General features: G+C 35.6%; 1 pseudogene; it reads right to left on the reverse strand.

Moving 5' to 3' along the window:
* Positions 1-8,068: 8,068 nt before the first annotated feature.
* On the reverse strand, positions 8,069-8,216 carry LOC115231597 (annotated as a pseudogene).
* Positions 8,217-14,851: the final 6,635 nt, after the last annotated feature.

Below are 14,851 nucleotides of genomic sequence, written 5' to 3' on the forward strand. Positions count from 1 at the left end.
AAAGACCAAGTAAAGAATTGTGTTTAAAATATTTTATTAAAATTATATTTTTGTAAATTAAATATAAAATTAAAAAATATTATAGTTAAAATTATTTAGATAAATGAAATGATTGAAAAAATCTCCAAAAGAGATTTAGAACTAAAGATACTAAAGGAAAAGCTCTCCAACATCAAACTGGAAGTAAAATTTAAAATATTCTAAATTTCCCAGTTAAAATTTCAAATTGACCAGAAAGACTCCATTGCTGTTGATCTGAAATCTTTCAAGTTACAAACGAACGAAATTAACCTTGAAAACGAACGGAAAACTCACAGAGTGATTTCCCCGAATGCCTCATTTTAGATTGATCAATTGGAACAAGAATTGGACCACTATTCCAAAGAGAACGAAGTCAGTACTGAGCAGGTTACTGTTAGATATAGATTGGCAGATTTCATTATTGAACTCTCAATTAGAGGATTTTAGACGTAATGTAGAGCAGAATAAAGCTCAGGAAATGTCGGAAAGAAAAAAGCAGTTAGAATTCATATCAAGGCTGGAATCTGCTTTAGACGGTGCTCACTCCTCATTAAGAAATGAACGACAAAATAACGAAAATAACAAGATTCTTATTTGTGATTTACAATCAGTTTTATTTGAAGAGAAAACAGAATCGGAAAGAAGATTTGAAGCAGTAATATTAAATTAATTATTTTAGTTGACATATGCGAATGACAAGTTGAGAGATTATGAACTAAAGTTGTCTGAGAGCAAATCAAAGGAGGAATCAAGTTCTTCCAAGATTGAGGAGATGAATGATGAGATGGAACATATAATGGAAGACAGGAATAATTTACTTGAGAATTTTAACCAACAAATGGATAAAGTCATTTCTTTAGAGGAAATTGTGGCTTGTCAGAGCAGTGAGATCCAAAAAATCCAAACTGAAGTAACCAATTTGTATATTTTTAGAAATTTCGGATTTTAGTTGATTTAAGAGAAACTGAGGATATTAATGAAGATCTTAAATTAGAAATTAATGAGATTGAGAAGAATTTTGAGGCATCACAACAAAGAATCGTATTATTAAGCCAACGTGAGAAAGAAATGGTTGAAAACTACGAAGAAATGGCCGACAAGTTGGCACAAGCTCAGAAAGATTTGGAAAATGTTTATAAACAAGTAATAAATAAAATCAGGACATTGTAGCTCAAAGAAAGCGATTCGGAACTTGTTTGCGCAAAAACAGCTTTAAAAGACTACAAGTCTACCCATAAATTCTCAAATGAAGAACATGAACAACTCGTAGAAGACCTGAATGTCCAGAAACGAGAAATTCTGTTAGTTAAAAATAGTTTGGAAATGGCGGGAATTCAAAAAATACAACTTGAGGACCAATGTGCTTCATTAATAGCAAAAGTTATGTTTTAAAGTAGTAAAACCAGGGGGAAGAATCTGGAAGAAAGCTGGAACAACTCAAGTTAAAAGTTGATAAAATCGTCATTAAAAACGCAAAAAAAGCTGAAAAGGCTGAAAATTTAATTAAAAAATTGAAACACGAAACATGTGAAAAAGCACAAAAAATACGAGAATTGGAGGGCGTGTTCGAATCAAAAAGAATACTTATCGCTGAACTAGAACAGGCCTCCAAAACTGTCTCCGATCAAAAGTCACAATTGGAGTCTTTAGAGAATGAATTGGAGACATTGCGTCAAACCAAGGACTTTCTAGGAGGAGACATTGAGATTAAGAATGCTGAAGTATTTCCCGATATTCGATAATTTTAGATTCAAAATCTTAGAGACGGGCTGTCAACTACAAGGGCGGATTTTGAAAATTTAAAAATTTGTAACAAAAATCTGAAAGAACAAGTATTTTGTAAAAATTAAAAAAGTGCGAACGGTCAAAAGATCAAGTTGAATTACTTTCACGGCAAAATCGATCCACTGCTGATCAACTTGAGTCGAGTGTAGCTGATTATGTTAAAGCTCAACACATAATTTCCCGCCATTTGAATGAATTATACACGTGTCGGTAATGAATTGAATAGTCTAATTAATGGCAGTGAAGAAGTAGAACTTGCAAGGGACGAGTCACGTGGATTACGTGTTCTCAATGAAGAATTGAGGTCGTCTGAGTTGAAAATTAAGCAAAAAAATTATAAACTTGAAAAGGAGCTTAAAATATTGAAAAAATTATTTACTTCAACAGAACAAGATAGAACTGTGATTGAGAACCCTCAAAACTCAAGAAAAAATAGGGCAAAAATGTTAAATCCTGAATTGAATAAAACCACGTGTTTGGATCAGATTAGAGTGATGCGAAATAATGATGGCGAGGAATTGAAGACCATCGTTGATATTCCGTTACAAAATGAAGACGAATCTTTGGTATTTATTTGTTTTTAATTATTGATTTAGATTCAATATTGGAAGGATAGGTCAGTAGATTTGAATAAAAAGCTATCAAAATTGGAGTGATTCTTTATAATTTATTTTAAATAAATGATTTTTTATTGGGATTATATTGAGATAGATCAGGGATCGGAAATCTATGGGGCTTCAGTTTCCATATTTTGTCTCTCAGTTGTCATGATGAAAAATATGGAATGATTTCTTTCTTTTTCTTTAATGAATTCACTTGGTTGTACAATTTTCCGGTGTGTTTGTTGATCCGATTAAAATAATTTTGTAATTAACTTCTTTAAATAGACACCACATCACAAATGATCACGACGCTTAAAATTGCGTCTCCAATAGAACAAACAGAATTTGTTGATTATAGTATCGTTGAGATGGATGAGGACCTATCTATGAAGAAAAAACTCTGGATGATTATTTTTATTAATTTTTTTAATAATTCTAGAATTTCTTAACTCTTTTATAATTTTAAAACTTTAAATAAATTTCAATTAATGGTAAACAATTAGAGGTTCAAAACTTCTATTGCTCGCAAAATTCTGCATCTCGCCAGATTTCATTAAAAAAGTGCACATTTCCTAAAACTAAGTCGTATGATAAAATCGATTATATTACATCATAAAAGTTGAATTACAAAAAATCATTTAAATTTTAGATTATTTTGATAGAATTCAATAACAAGCTGTGGATTCGAAATCTTGAATTCAGATGCAGGGACCAGTGTGCGCTGATCTGATCCTTTCCTGGGAAACATTATCTTTAATTGCACAACCATGCAACAAGGAACAACAATTCTCCTGTAAACATCGTGGCACCAATAATTTTTTTAGGTCTATTTTTTGGTTGGATGCTATTTTGATCATTTAAATTAATTTTCTTTGAGCTAGGTAGTTCACTAGAAATTATGTAAATTGTAAATTACATTATTTTTTTGGTCAAGGATTTTTTCTTATTTTGGCCATTCTTGATTTGAATTGAATTTTCTATAGAATTTTTCAAATAATAAAGCAACCCATTACAACAAAAATGTGATTTTGTCCTTTTATTACTTAATTTTTTATGGGTAAAAATAAAATCGTAATTATTTTAATAATAAACTAAATTTATTAATATACAATTAAAATGATTTTAAAATTCGAATCCTCTCATGATGTGGACATTGCCTTAATACAGGAAACCGGCCTGACATCGACACGTTCTACCCCTAGATTCAAGAGATTCTCAACCGTTCGTATGGACCGCCCTAATGGACTGAATTGAGGAGGTCTTATCACCCTCATCCGTGACAACATTCCCTTCACTAACACTACCAATTCTATACGTTCCACATTTTTCCCAACGCCCACTTGGAGTTCGTCACAGTACTAATAACAATTAATTTCTTATTCTTAAAAAATATGAAAATCCAGACAATCCAATAGACAATCCCATTAAAATCAAACTAAATTAATAAATAATGAAAAAATAATTAAAATATATTTGTTTATACGTCGAGATGTACATTCCTCCTCCTACAAATTGTTCGAAGGGCTACATTCCAGACCTCTCCTGTCTTGCCATTGAAGAACACATTGTGTGCACCTCTCGGACATTCCTGATCGGTTCCTTAAGACCCTCCTTCTGATCACAACCCCGTAATTTTAGAGATAAAAAATACTTCCAAAGTCCTATTACCAAAAGGACATTTATCAACTACAAACGCGGAGTGGAGTCGAAATTCCAACAAGAAACTGATCAGTATCTCTCAAACTTCTCAGTCCTAAATTTTAAATAAAAAACTTCAACAATTGCATAATCTCTGCAGACCGAAAATACATTCCCAAAGGATTCATCCGTGGGGCAAAACCACTTTTTACAAAGGAGATCATTGACCTCATAAAAGAGAGACGGGGAATAAAGAGGAATGGCGTCTGGGACTCCAACTCGGGCTCCTGATTATCAAGTATTAACGGGATAATCACTGACCACATTCTACAAAACAAAAGAGCCAGGTGGAAAGAGTTTGTATACACTGGATCATCGTACCGATTCAATTGAATTTTGGATTGAAATCTATTTTTTCCGGACAGACCTTACACATTTCCATTCACGAATTTGGGATAAATAAACGTCTCCGCTCGAAGTCATTCCGAGAACAAGGGGATGACATTATGTCCCACTACAGCCCTACCTGTCAGATCAACATGGACAGATCAAATCGTGTACGCACATTAAATCCCCCTCCGTCACCAAACGTCTCTCAGATCATGATAGACTGGTTGGACATACGTGCCCTAATCTTAATGCTAAGAATTCGCCGGCGAAACCCCTTGACGGAATATGCATTTATCATCTAAAAAACCTTGGGCCGAATGGTCTTCTAACCATCACGGACATTTTTCAAATTTCATTGAATGTTGGATATGTCCCCATGTTATGGAAACAATCAACTATAATTCCAAAACTCAAGTCGAAAAGGATCCTCGGGACCCAGTTTCTTTCCGTCCATCTCCCTGCTTTATGTCGCTTCGAAAGTCTTGGAGAGATTCATTTTTAAACACACATCAACCTGTCTAGATCCCAACATGGTTTCCGCCCATCTCACTCCACCTCTATTCATCTAACAAAACTAACGGACTTTATTGCGGATGGTTTTAACAACAAACCAGCACTTTTCACTATTCTGGATTCGATTGACATCTCCAAAGCTTCGGAATGTCCTCCGTGCAGTGTCCGGATCCTCCTTCGGTCAAGACTAAGAAACGCTAAGAATAATCTACAAATAATATGTCAGGACCTCCCTTAACTACGCTAGCCCCGCTTGGGGCTCTTCTCTTTCATCCAGTAACAATCAAAAACTTCAAAGGATCTAAAATGGTGCTCTCTAAACAATTACTAGATGCATGCTATTCACTCCTTCCGACCATCTCCAATGGGAAACCACCATTCTCCCTGTGGAAGATCACCTTCGCATGCGGAACCTGCAATTCCTCAGTACAGCCATGAATCAGACTACCTATGTCATTTCCTCTCTCATACAAAAAACAGCCGTATGATAGTACCTACCATTGCAAATCTAACCAGTGAACTGTCTAAAATTTCTGAGCCTTCCTCCGAGAAATCGAGGACAAAGCAGATACACGACCATGTCTCCATTAAGACTATTCGAAAACTTGCCTGGAATAAATTACTAGACGACTCCTTTCCTCTGGTGAACGACTCGGAGTCTTAGCTGGACAGAGAAACGAGAACATCTTTGGCACAACTTCGTTCTGGACATTTCCTCCTAATTGATGAATCTGGCTATTAGTCTCATCATCCGGGCCATCTATGCCTATTGCTTCGAGAAGCTTTCTCCGGACCGGGCCTCCGGTGGGCATTATAGACTTATGGAAGCGCCCAGCACTCGCTGCTGAGTGTCTAAGGACAGCCGGCCTCCTACAAGCTAGAGAGGTCGGAGTAACTAACTAACTTACCTTGCAGGATTTCGAGAAAAATATTTTTGTAAGCACTAGGTCTCACGAGTTTGTAAATATCAGCGAGAATCTTTGCTTATAGCGTCTATTAAGGTCACTGTTTAGCAGTGTTATTTGATTTAAATCATTTGATTTTAATCAACAAAAAATCAATGATTTGCTGCTGATTAAACCAATTGCTGTCGTTGTAGACAAAATGCAAAATGATTTTACGAAGATTAGTCATTTTGTAGAAAACTTGAACAGACTTACATGGATTATGAATGTACGGCTATTTTAGAAAAAATGAAAACCTGAGCTGATCAAGTATTAACAGATTTCTTACTGGCAAATCTAATGGACCCAGCATGTTTTGAGAAGTCTCTTTCAACTGCAGAGATTGACCTCGCTTTGGAGTATTGTCTGAATATTATGAATATGCTCTCCCGAATCTGATTAATTTCAGAGCTGAGCCATTTAAGCAATACAATATTCTAATAAAACTTGATGGTCATTAATCATTAGCCACTCACCACTCTGGACGTTGCCTATTCATAAGTACAATTATTTCCATTAAGATGCTCAATTGCAAAATATGAAGATATTAAATTTATAAAGAATGAATAAAACTATTAACAAACTTATGATACTTTTATTGAAATGGATAAATTGAAAAACCATCGACTTTGTCAGATTCATTTTTACAAATTGTAAAAAGTGTCAACCTTTACTCATAGTAGTTCTTTAAAATGTTTTTTCAATAATCGTTTTTCGGGCTCCGTAATTAGAAGTAAAATAATCATTGTTAATACACATATTGTCATATTTAGAATGTCATTATAATTCATCATTTTGTTAATATAAATTTGTCAATTCTAAATCATCCAGCAAATATGATAAGTGAATATTGTGATCTCCATTATGTTGTTTATTAAATAAACATTCTTTCGCTTTTTTAATAAGCAAAAAATCTCCTTTTAAAGAAATCCATACTTGAATAACATTTGACAGTTTGTAGCATAATAAGAAACAGATTTGAGTCAGCTCCCTAATCTCGCAGCTATTGGTTCTTGCGGGTACCCAATTTCTTTGAACAATTGTCTTCGATAATTGTTCTTTATAGCAAATGCTTGTAAAATTTCCACTATATTGTGGCAAGTAAACTCTGAAGGAGGTGGATGCCCAATAAATTCGAATAAGTGATAAATGCTCTTTTTCTCAATTTATAGAGTGGAATGTTTTCTGATACAAATGCTTCCGTTACGTCTGACGCAAAATTTCAGAAAAATAATTTTTCAGAACAATAGTCAATTGTCTTGTATTTGTGGATATTAAATTGTTGCTGATTTAGTTTAAAAAGATATCAACTTGATCTATTTTATCTTAGAAAGTTAAAGTTCAACCTAACTTTATGCAAAAAAATTTCAGTCAATTCGTTTTAAACTGGATCAACTTCAGCTGACCTCTTTAACTGTCACACAGCTGAGACTGACTCAAAGCTCTCCAAATTCAAGGGACAAGATTGCTCCTGAACGACAAATATTTATGTATTGGTATTAGTTTACGCATAGGTATGGATATCTACCAGCCCCACACCTGCAGGTAGGGGAGCACAATTTTTTCGAACGGTTTGCATACCCTATCTTATAGAAAGAGTGCTGGTGAGTATTCCTCGCCACACACAAGTGAATAAGGTCGTTAAATGAGCTGATGCCCAGGTCGAGTAAAAGAAAAGGATAAAGTAAAAAAGACAATTCTGAAACTTTCGAGTTCGACCCCTTGCTTCCGAAACTTTTGGAATAGTCGACAAGATGATGACTCAGCTGCTATCGTTTGGAGGATCGAAGATTTTGTCGAAAACAAATGACCGGAGAGAGACGAACTAGCTTTTCCAGCAAGTCTCGGTGTGCTCGCCGAAAATACCATTCCATACGCACTGCGGAGTCAAATAGCTTAGTCTTCGGGCCCCGAAAGACTTTAAAGTGCAGTTGGTTGATTTACTTTCAATTTTTTTAAAGCTTTATTTTTCGCTACTAAAAAAAACCTAAGTTACTAATCTACTAAATCAATTTAAACAATTTTTAGATAAAGAAACTTTATCGCTTTAAAATGTAAATACTGAGTTGAAAAAGTAGTAATCAATTGTCAACAACCGGCAGTCAGTATTGCAGTCGTGATAACTGCAATTTCATTAGTATACCAATTAGTATGCATGGATTGGAACAAAAATAAAAATGCACAAGAGCACACGAAAAAAAATATGCCGTAGGACAGCCCGACTGGAACCGACCTCACCCGATAGCGATCCAAAGTGCAATGGATGACTAAAGGATGGAATGCCTGCCTAAGTGATAACAGGCATCCACGACCAGGTAAGTGGATTTTTGAAATGGCACTCTCTAAATGTATTTAAAAAATCATTTAAATTATGTTCAATATTTCCACCGGATGAATTATTTTTATTCAATTAGAAAATTAATTTTGAAATAAGTTCTTTTTTAAATTTTAGAAAAAAACCATTACAAATTTATTTAATACTTTATTATTTTTATGTTACATAAATATCAAATACGAAACAAACAAGTGGACAACTATCTATCCCCGAGTCATAGTGGATTTAGGACAGGAAGATCCACCGCCGATGCTGTCTGGGCCCACAAGTGGTACTGCGCTATCACCCAGAGATACAAAAGTGCAACAACAGTCCTGGGAATAGACCTGTCTAGGGCCTTTGACACGGTACGCCGTGGTCTACTCCTCAAAATACTGGAACAATTCCTGGACCCTGACTCTGTCAATATGATAAGAGTACTACTATCGAACACAAAGCTCAAGGTGCGGGTCGGCACGGCGTTTTCCCGTGAATTCACGTGCAACGTCGGTACCCCTCAGGGAGACGCCCTCTCGCCGTTGCTATTCGTGATCTATCTGGAGACGGCACTACGAGACCTTCGAAAATTCTATGCTGGCAATATCGTCGAAATTGTATATGCAGATGACGTCGACTTCGTGTCAGACGACAAATCGGCCTTACTTCGACTCCTTGAAGTGGCACCTGCTGAGCTGAACAGATGGTTCCTTAAAATGAACGTTGGAAAAACCGACATCGTTGAAATCATGAGGATGGAGAGCAGCTCAAGTGAAGCCTGGCGCAAAACGAACAAACTTGGTTCTCTACTTGGGGACGGCCATGATATTGTCAGAAGAAAGGCTCTCGCTTGGGCCACGATGAACAAGATAAAGAAAGAGTGGATCGGCAAACGACGACTCTGTACGTCACTTCGTCTGAGGATGTATGAAGCCTTTGTCAAACCAATCCTGACATATAATTCGGCGACCTGGGGAATGTCTAGTACTGAACAACGTGGACTCGATTCTTTTCACCGCAGGCAACTTAGATCCCTACTGGGATTGAACTGGCCTATAAGAATCAACCAGGAATCGCTATACAATAGATGCAGAACTGGCCCTCTGAGTGTGGAAATCGTCAATATGCGGTGGAGGTTATTTGGCCATATTCTACGAATGGACATGCTTGCCCCAGCTAACATAGCAATGGAGGGCTACTTCCTGAAAGAGGGATCGAGCTTCCGTGGACGTCCACGTGTTACGCTGCCGGAAACACTTGACGGAGACCTGAAATGTGTGAAGAAAAGGCTAAGGAGTGGTGAGGATCTGGACGAGCTGAGGAAACTCGCTCACGACAGAGGAGGTTGGAGGAGGCTGGTTCAAAGGATTGTTTTTAATGCTGCACGAGTAAAATTATAACTAATATGATTCTACGTATGTTGCAAATAATAATAATAATAAACAAACAGTTGATGATATAGAATACAGCTGACCGTTAATGCTACTTTAAAAAACAAAAAGTTTTTTTAGAATGGATATACACTCAACCCTCTCAAATTGGCCATTTTTGGTTCCTTCAATATTGTTGGCCAATTTGAGAAATGGCCAATTAGCAAATAAAACTAGTGTCTGTGATGGAGACTCGCTAGAGAGAATACTAAATAACTCACTTGATAGGTTTGGATAAATTATTCTATATGTATATTTAAATATTTCGAATTATTAGAGATCTTTATAGCTGTGATAACTTTCGTTACGTGAATGTAGATGCTTTTGCACGTCTAGTCGCATTAACACATCAGTACAAATCTTATTCTAACATTAAAGTTACATGCAATCAAATACCATTTTTATTCGCCAAAAATCAGTCGTCGCCTCAACCTTAAATATTTTAAATTACTGACTGTGTAGTTTTTTTAAAGACCAGAAAATGTGCATGTTCACAAATGGGTCCTAACCCACAATGTATACTTTTTTATTCTCATATAAGAATTACAACAGTGACGAAAAAACTAAATATCTTATTAGCCGACAACAGTGTGAAAATAAAAGTATCTCAAATGCAACCTCTGTGACCACCCTATCCCAAATAATATAATCTGCACAAGTGAATGTAACTGAAAAAATATTTTGACGGTACTCAATAACTAACCTAATTATTCTGATATTTCTTGTTTTCACTTTTCTTTATTATTACATTCACTAGTCAGAATTAAATCCAAACTTGCACAATTTTTTATTGATTTAATTAAAAGAAAAACCAAATTTTAACAAAAACCAGTCCCAAAATTAGTTACAGATATGTATTTTGATGTCTGGGTCAAATGAAGAATAGTAAATCTCTTTATAAGGATTATTCACCAGTTTAAAATCATCCATAATAAAAATAGACTTGATTAATGACATTCTGATTGTTTGTAACAACCTTCACAGTAACCTCACACAACTTGAAAATTGCTTCTTCAAAATGGATACGCTAAATTTTGAGGATTGCGATCAAACCGAATAACTTTCTTCTTTTTACGGAATAATTCCAGAATCAGAAAGTTTTCTAGAATGTATTATCAATAATTTAACTTGTCTGCGAAAATTAATAAAATTAAAATTTATTAAAAAAATTTTGAAAAATAAAAATTATGCTACTAAAAAAATTAAAATTTGTGGCCAATTTGAAAATTTATTATTTTGTAGAGTTTTTCAATTTTCCAGAAATAAATTGTCAAAAATGGCCAATTTGAGAGGGTTGAGTGTAACTTTATTATTAATGCGTCCACTTTCAGTTGATTTTCCTCTTCCTTGAACCACAACCGATCTCTTTAAAGGTCCCATTCATTTATCTCACAGGGTTTGGTTCTTCTGTGGTCATTCTCAAGTTTGACTCGATGGCCTCACATGGAAATGCTTTCTCCGTTGATTCATTTGTAAACCGAGACTTTTTCCATTCTTTTAAATTAATGCTCTACACGCATAGTCTACAAAGTTTTTCATAAATGAATGCAAGCTTGTGTGGGTCCTTCGAGATTGATTGAATAGCAGTGATGTTCATAGAATTTTCACACAACACCGTTTCATATTTGTACCAATAATACGTAGTTGCCTTGGCATTGTAGATTACTCTCAGTTCATTAGCAAGCATGTCGAATTTATAAGCTTTTCTGACAAGATTTTCATTAAAATGATTTTCTTAACCTTCACTCAATCATATCATATCTTCACCCTAATTCCTGCCATATCCTAACCTCAACCACTTACTAATCCAAACCATATACTAGTCCTAACCACTTCCAAACTTTACCCCTAATTTTAACCGTAATTCTATCTATTAAGCTGTATTAAAATATCAGAGATTTAACCTCATTTTGTAGTTTATTTAACCATACAAATCATTGTAAACATATACATATTTTGTAATTATTAAAAAAGTAAACACAGCATGTTAAAAGTTAAAAAAAAGAATTGTTAGCCCGAAATTATTTTACGAGCCTATGTTTAGTTCAGGTGTAATCAGGTCTTGACAGTTGAAATTTATGGCTATTATATATAAATAATGTTTGGGATAATCGAAAAATTTTATTTGCACGTTTACAAGGTCAAAAAATGTAACAAGCTGCCCATGTCACATGAACACTTGTTTGCGGCTAGATAAATTCGAGTTTATAATTAACATTTTATCAAATAATCGTGTCAAAATAAAGCAAGCATTCTTATTTATTAGTTACGCAGGTAAATTAGAGTTTCAAAGTACAATGTAACCGGTTGCCTATCCGTATTCGTCTGCCCATATTATATAATAAATTCTTGAAATAACTCAAAGCAGTAAAACATTGAGGGCAGTTTGGTTAAATTAGCTTTTTTATATCAAGAGAACTGAGTAAGGAATTCTGTAGTATTGCAAAATCGAATTTATACTTAGAATATATTCTTTTTTATTTTTATTCTTCTCAGCATTCTTTGACGAACTATAACATTTAGTAATTTTTGAGAATGTTAATGATGAGATGTCATTTTTTTGACAATGATTTAAAAATATTAATCACTTGACATTTGTTAAAATCGGGAATTAATTGGCGAAAATTTGATTTTTCAGATTATCTAGGGCAGGATTCGGAAAATACTTTCGGAAAAGTGCCATTTTTGAACATTTTTGGAAATTTCGAAAAATTGAAGAGCCTTTTTTTACCATTTGTCCAAATCAAAAATTCAAATTCATAAAATTAATTAGACATTCATTTAAAAAAATAAAATTAATTAGACTCATTAATGGAAAATGTGATTCCTTATTTCTTTGGTGAGTTATCAATTATTAATAAAGAAAAAATTAACAAAAAAAATTAAAAATGAAAGAGCCATTTTTAACCGAAGCTTGAGATACATGCTATTTCGTATGAGCAAAATTTACGACTAAATATGTAAACTTTTAAATAATTTTACAAAAATCATATATAAAAACAAATAAATAGTTATAAAAATAATAAAATTGAAAGAGCCTACTTAAGACTTAAAGAGCCAACAAAAGCTTGCGAGCCCACTTTTGCCGACCCCTGATCTAGGGGATTTAATATTTTGTTTTGGTTGGATTAACGAGACAAGCGAATGTTAATAAAAGTTAATATTAGTCGGCCAATTGGCAAAATAGAGCTGCCCCTCGCTGTATCCAGTGACTGTCCTTTTGGTCAGTGGGAAGGTTGACTGCCACAATAAAGTTAGTAGAATGACCTATCGTTCTAGAATAAATATAAACCAGTAGTTGAGAGGACTCCTGACCTCTGCGTGGTTTTATAGAGAGGGGCTATGTAATCGTGGCTTGGAGGAGTGAAATTCTGTGTGGGTAAGACGTGGATGACAGGCATAATGGAGGACATTTCCCTGTAGTTCATCTCGTCCATTTGACCCTGGTCACTCCATCGGAAGCCTTGGGTGTAAAGTCCGTGAATGAGAGCGCCGTCTTCAATGTCTTGAATCTATGGAGTAGTGACTAAGACTAACTTGAGTATCGACTGACAATGGTTGGCCAAATTTGCGAGTCCTGATCTCTTCTGCGAGGTTTGATTGGTGGATGTATTGGGGAAGAGGTTGGAAACTAAAGGAAAGAGTGTCAATGGGGAGTTGATATTTGCGGGAATAGTTCTGTAACACGGCAGTGAGGAAGCTTGATAGAGTGAGTTGTGTCAACCTTGGGGGAAGAACAAGGCAGGTATCCAAAAAAATTTAGGAGTGCCATTTTTAATCCAAAAATTGAAGAATTCACATCGCATTGTAAGATCGAGAATCCAGGAAGAGAGAGAGTGAAGGGAAGGGTAAGCGACCCTCTCCCATATTGAGGGGACCTGTTTCATGAAGGACTGATAATTGCCTGGTTTTTCAATAGAGAATTGTAGCACATTTCCAAGTCTTCAGTGAGGACTTGGAATCCTTGGATTGCTCTCTGCAAGTGATTGAGGGACTTCTGAAAATGATGAGATCATCAGACCTGAATAGTTTCCAGCAGATAAGCCATTTTTTCTATTTCTTGTGATAAGAAAATAGCGAGGGAATTGCTCTTGGTCTATTGGATGAGTGGATTGGTCAACCAATGTGTATTCTGCTAGTTTTAGGGGCAATTGTTGTTGAATTGAGTTGATTAATTCCTCTACGATCTCGTCACTAGTTTGCCCAGTTCCTTTGACCGCGATGTGTGGTTTAATGTTCCTGATGGTCTCTAGCAAGTCAGAGGATTGTGACAACTATCGACTGAGGGTGAAAACATACTTGGAATGATATATTTGCATTTTCGTGCATCCCGAATATATTAGGTGAATCTTGCAAAGGCAGTCCGTCTAGAAAATGTTTGTTCTCTTTAAAAATAGGGTCATATTGCCCATTAATGTTCGTATCTTCGAGAATTTGTTGGTTGATAAATCGGTCGAGAATAACTCCCAGACAGCGCAGATCCCATTGATCAGTGACTCTCCCCCCATAAGTAATCTAGTGTCCTCCGTGCAGTGTCCGGATCCTCCTTCGGTCAAGACTAAGAAACGCTAAGAATAATCTACAAATAATATGTCAGGACCTCCCTTAACTACGCTAGCCCCGCTTGGGGCTCTTCTCTTTCATCCAGTAACAATCAAAAACTTCAAAGGATTCAAAATGGTGCTCTCTAAACAATTACTAGATGCATGCTATTCACTCCTTCCGACCATCTCCAATGGGAAACCACCATTCTCCCTGTGGAAGATCACCTTCGCATGCGGAACCTGCAATTCCTCAGTACAGCCATGAATCAGACTACCTATGTCATTTCCTCTCTCATACAAAAAACAGCCGTATGATAGTACCTACCATTGCAAATCTAACCAGTGAACTGTCTAAAATTTCTGAGCCTTCCTCCGAGAAATCGAGGACAAAGCAGATACACGACCATGTCTCCATTAAGACTATTCGAAAACTTGCCTGGAATAAATTACTAGACGACTCCTTTCCTCTGGTGAACGACTCGGAGTCTTAGCTGGACAGAGAAACGAGAACATCTTTGGCACAACTTCGTTCTGGACATTTCCTCCTAATTGATGAATCTGGCTATTAGTCTCATCATCCGGGCCATCTATGCCTATTGCTTCGAGAAGCTTTCTCCGGACCGGGCCTCCGGTGGGCATTATAGACTTATGGAAGCGCCCAGCACTCGCTGCT

Source organism: Octopus sinensis, unplaced genomic scaffold (genome assembly GCF_006345805.1).
Source record: "Octopus sinensis unplaced genomic scaffold, ASM634580v1 Contig18742, whole genome shotgun sequence".
Lineage (NCBI taxonomy): Eukaryota > Metazoa > Mollusca > Cephalopoda > Octopoda > Octopodidae > Octopus > Octopus sinensis.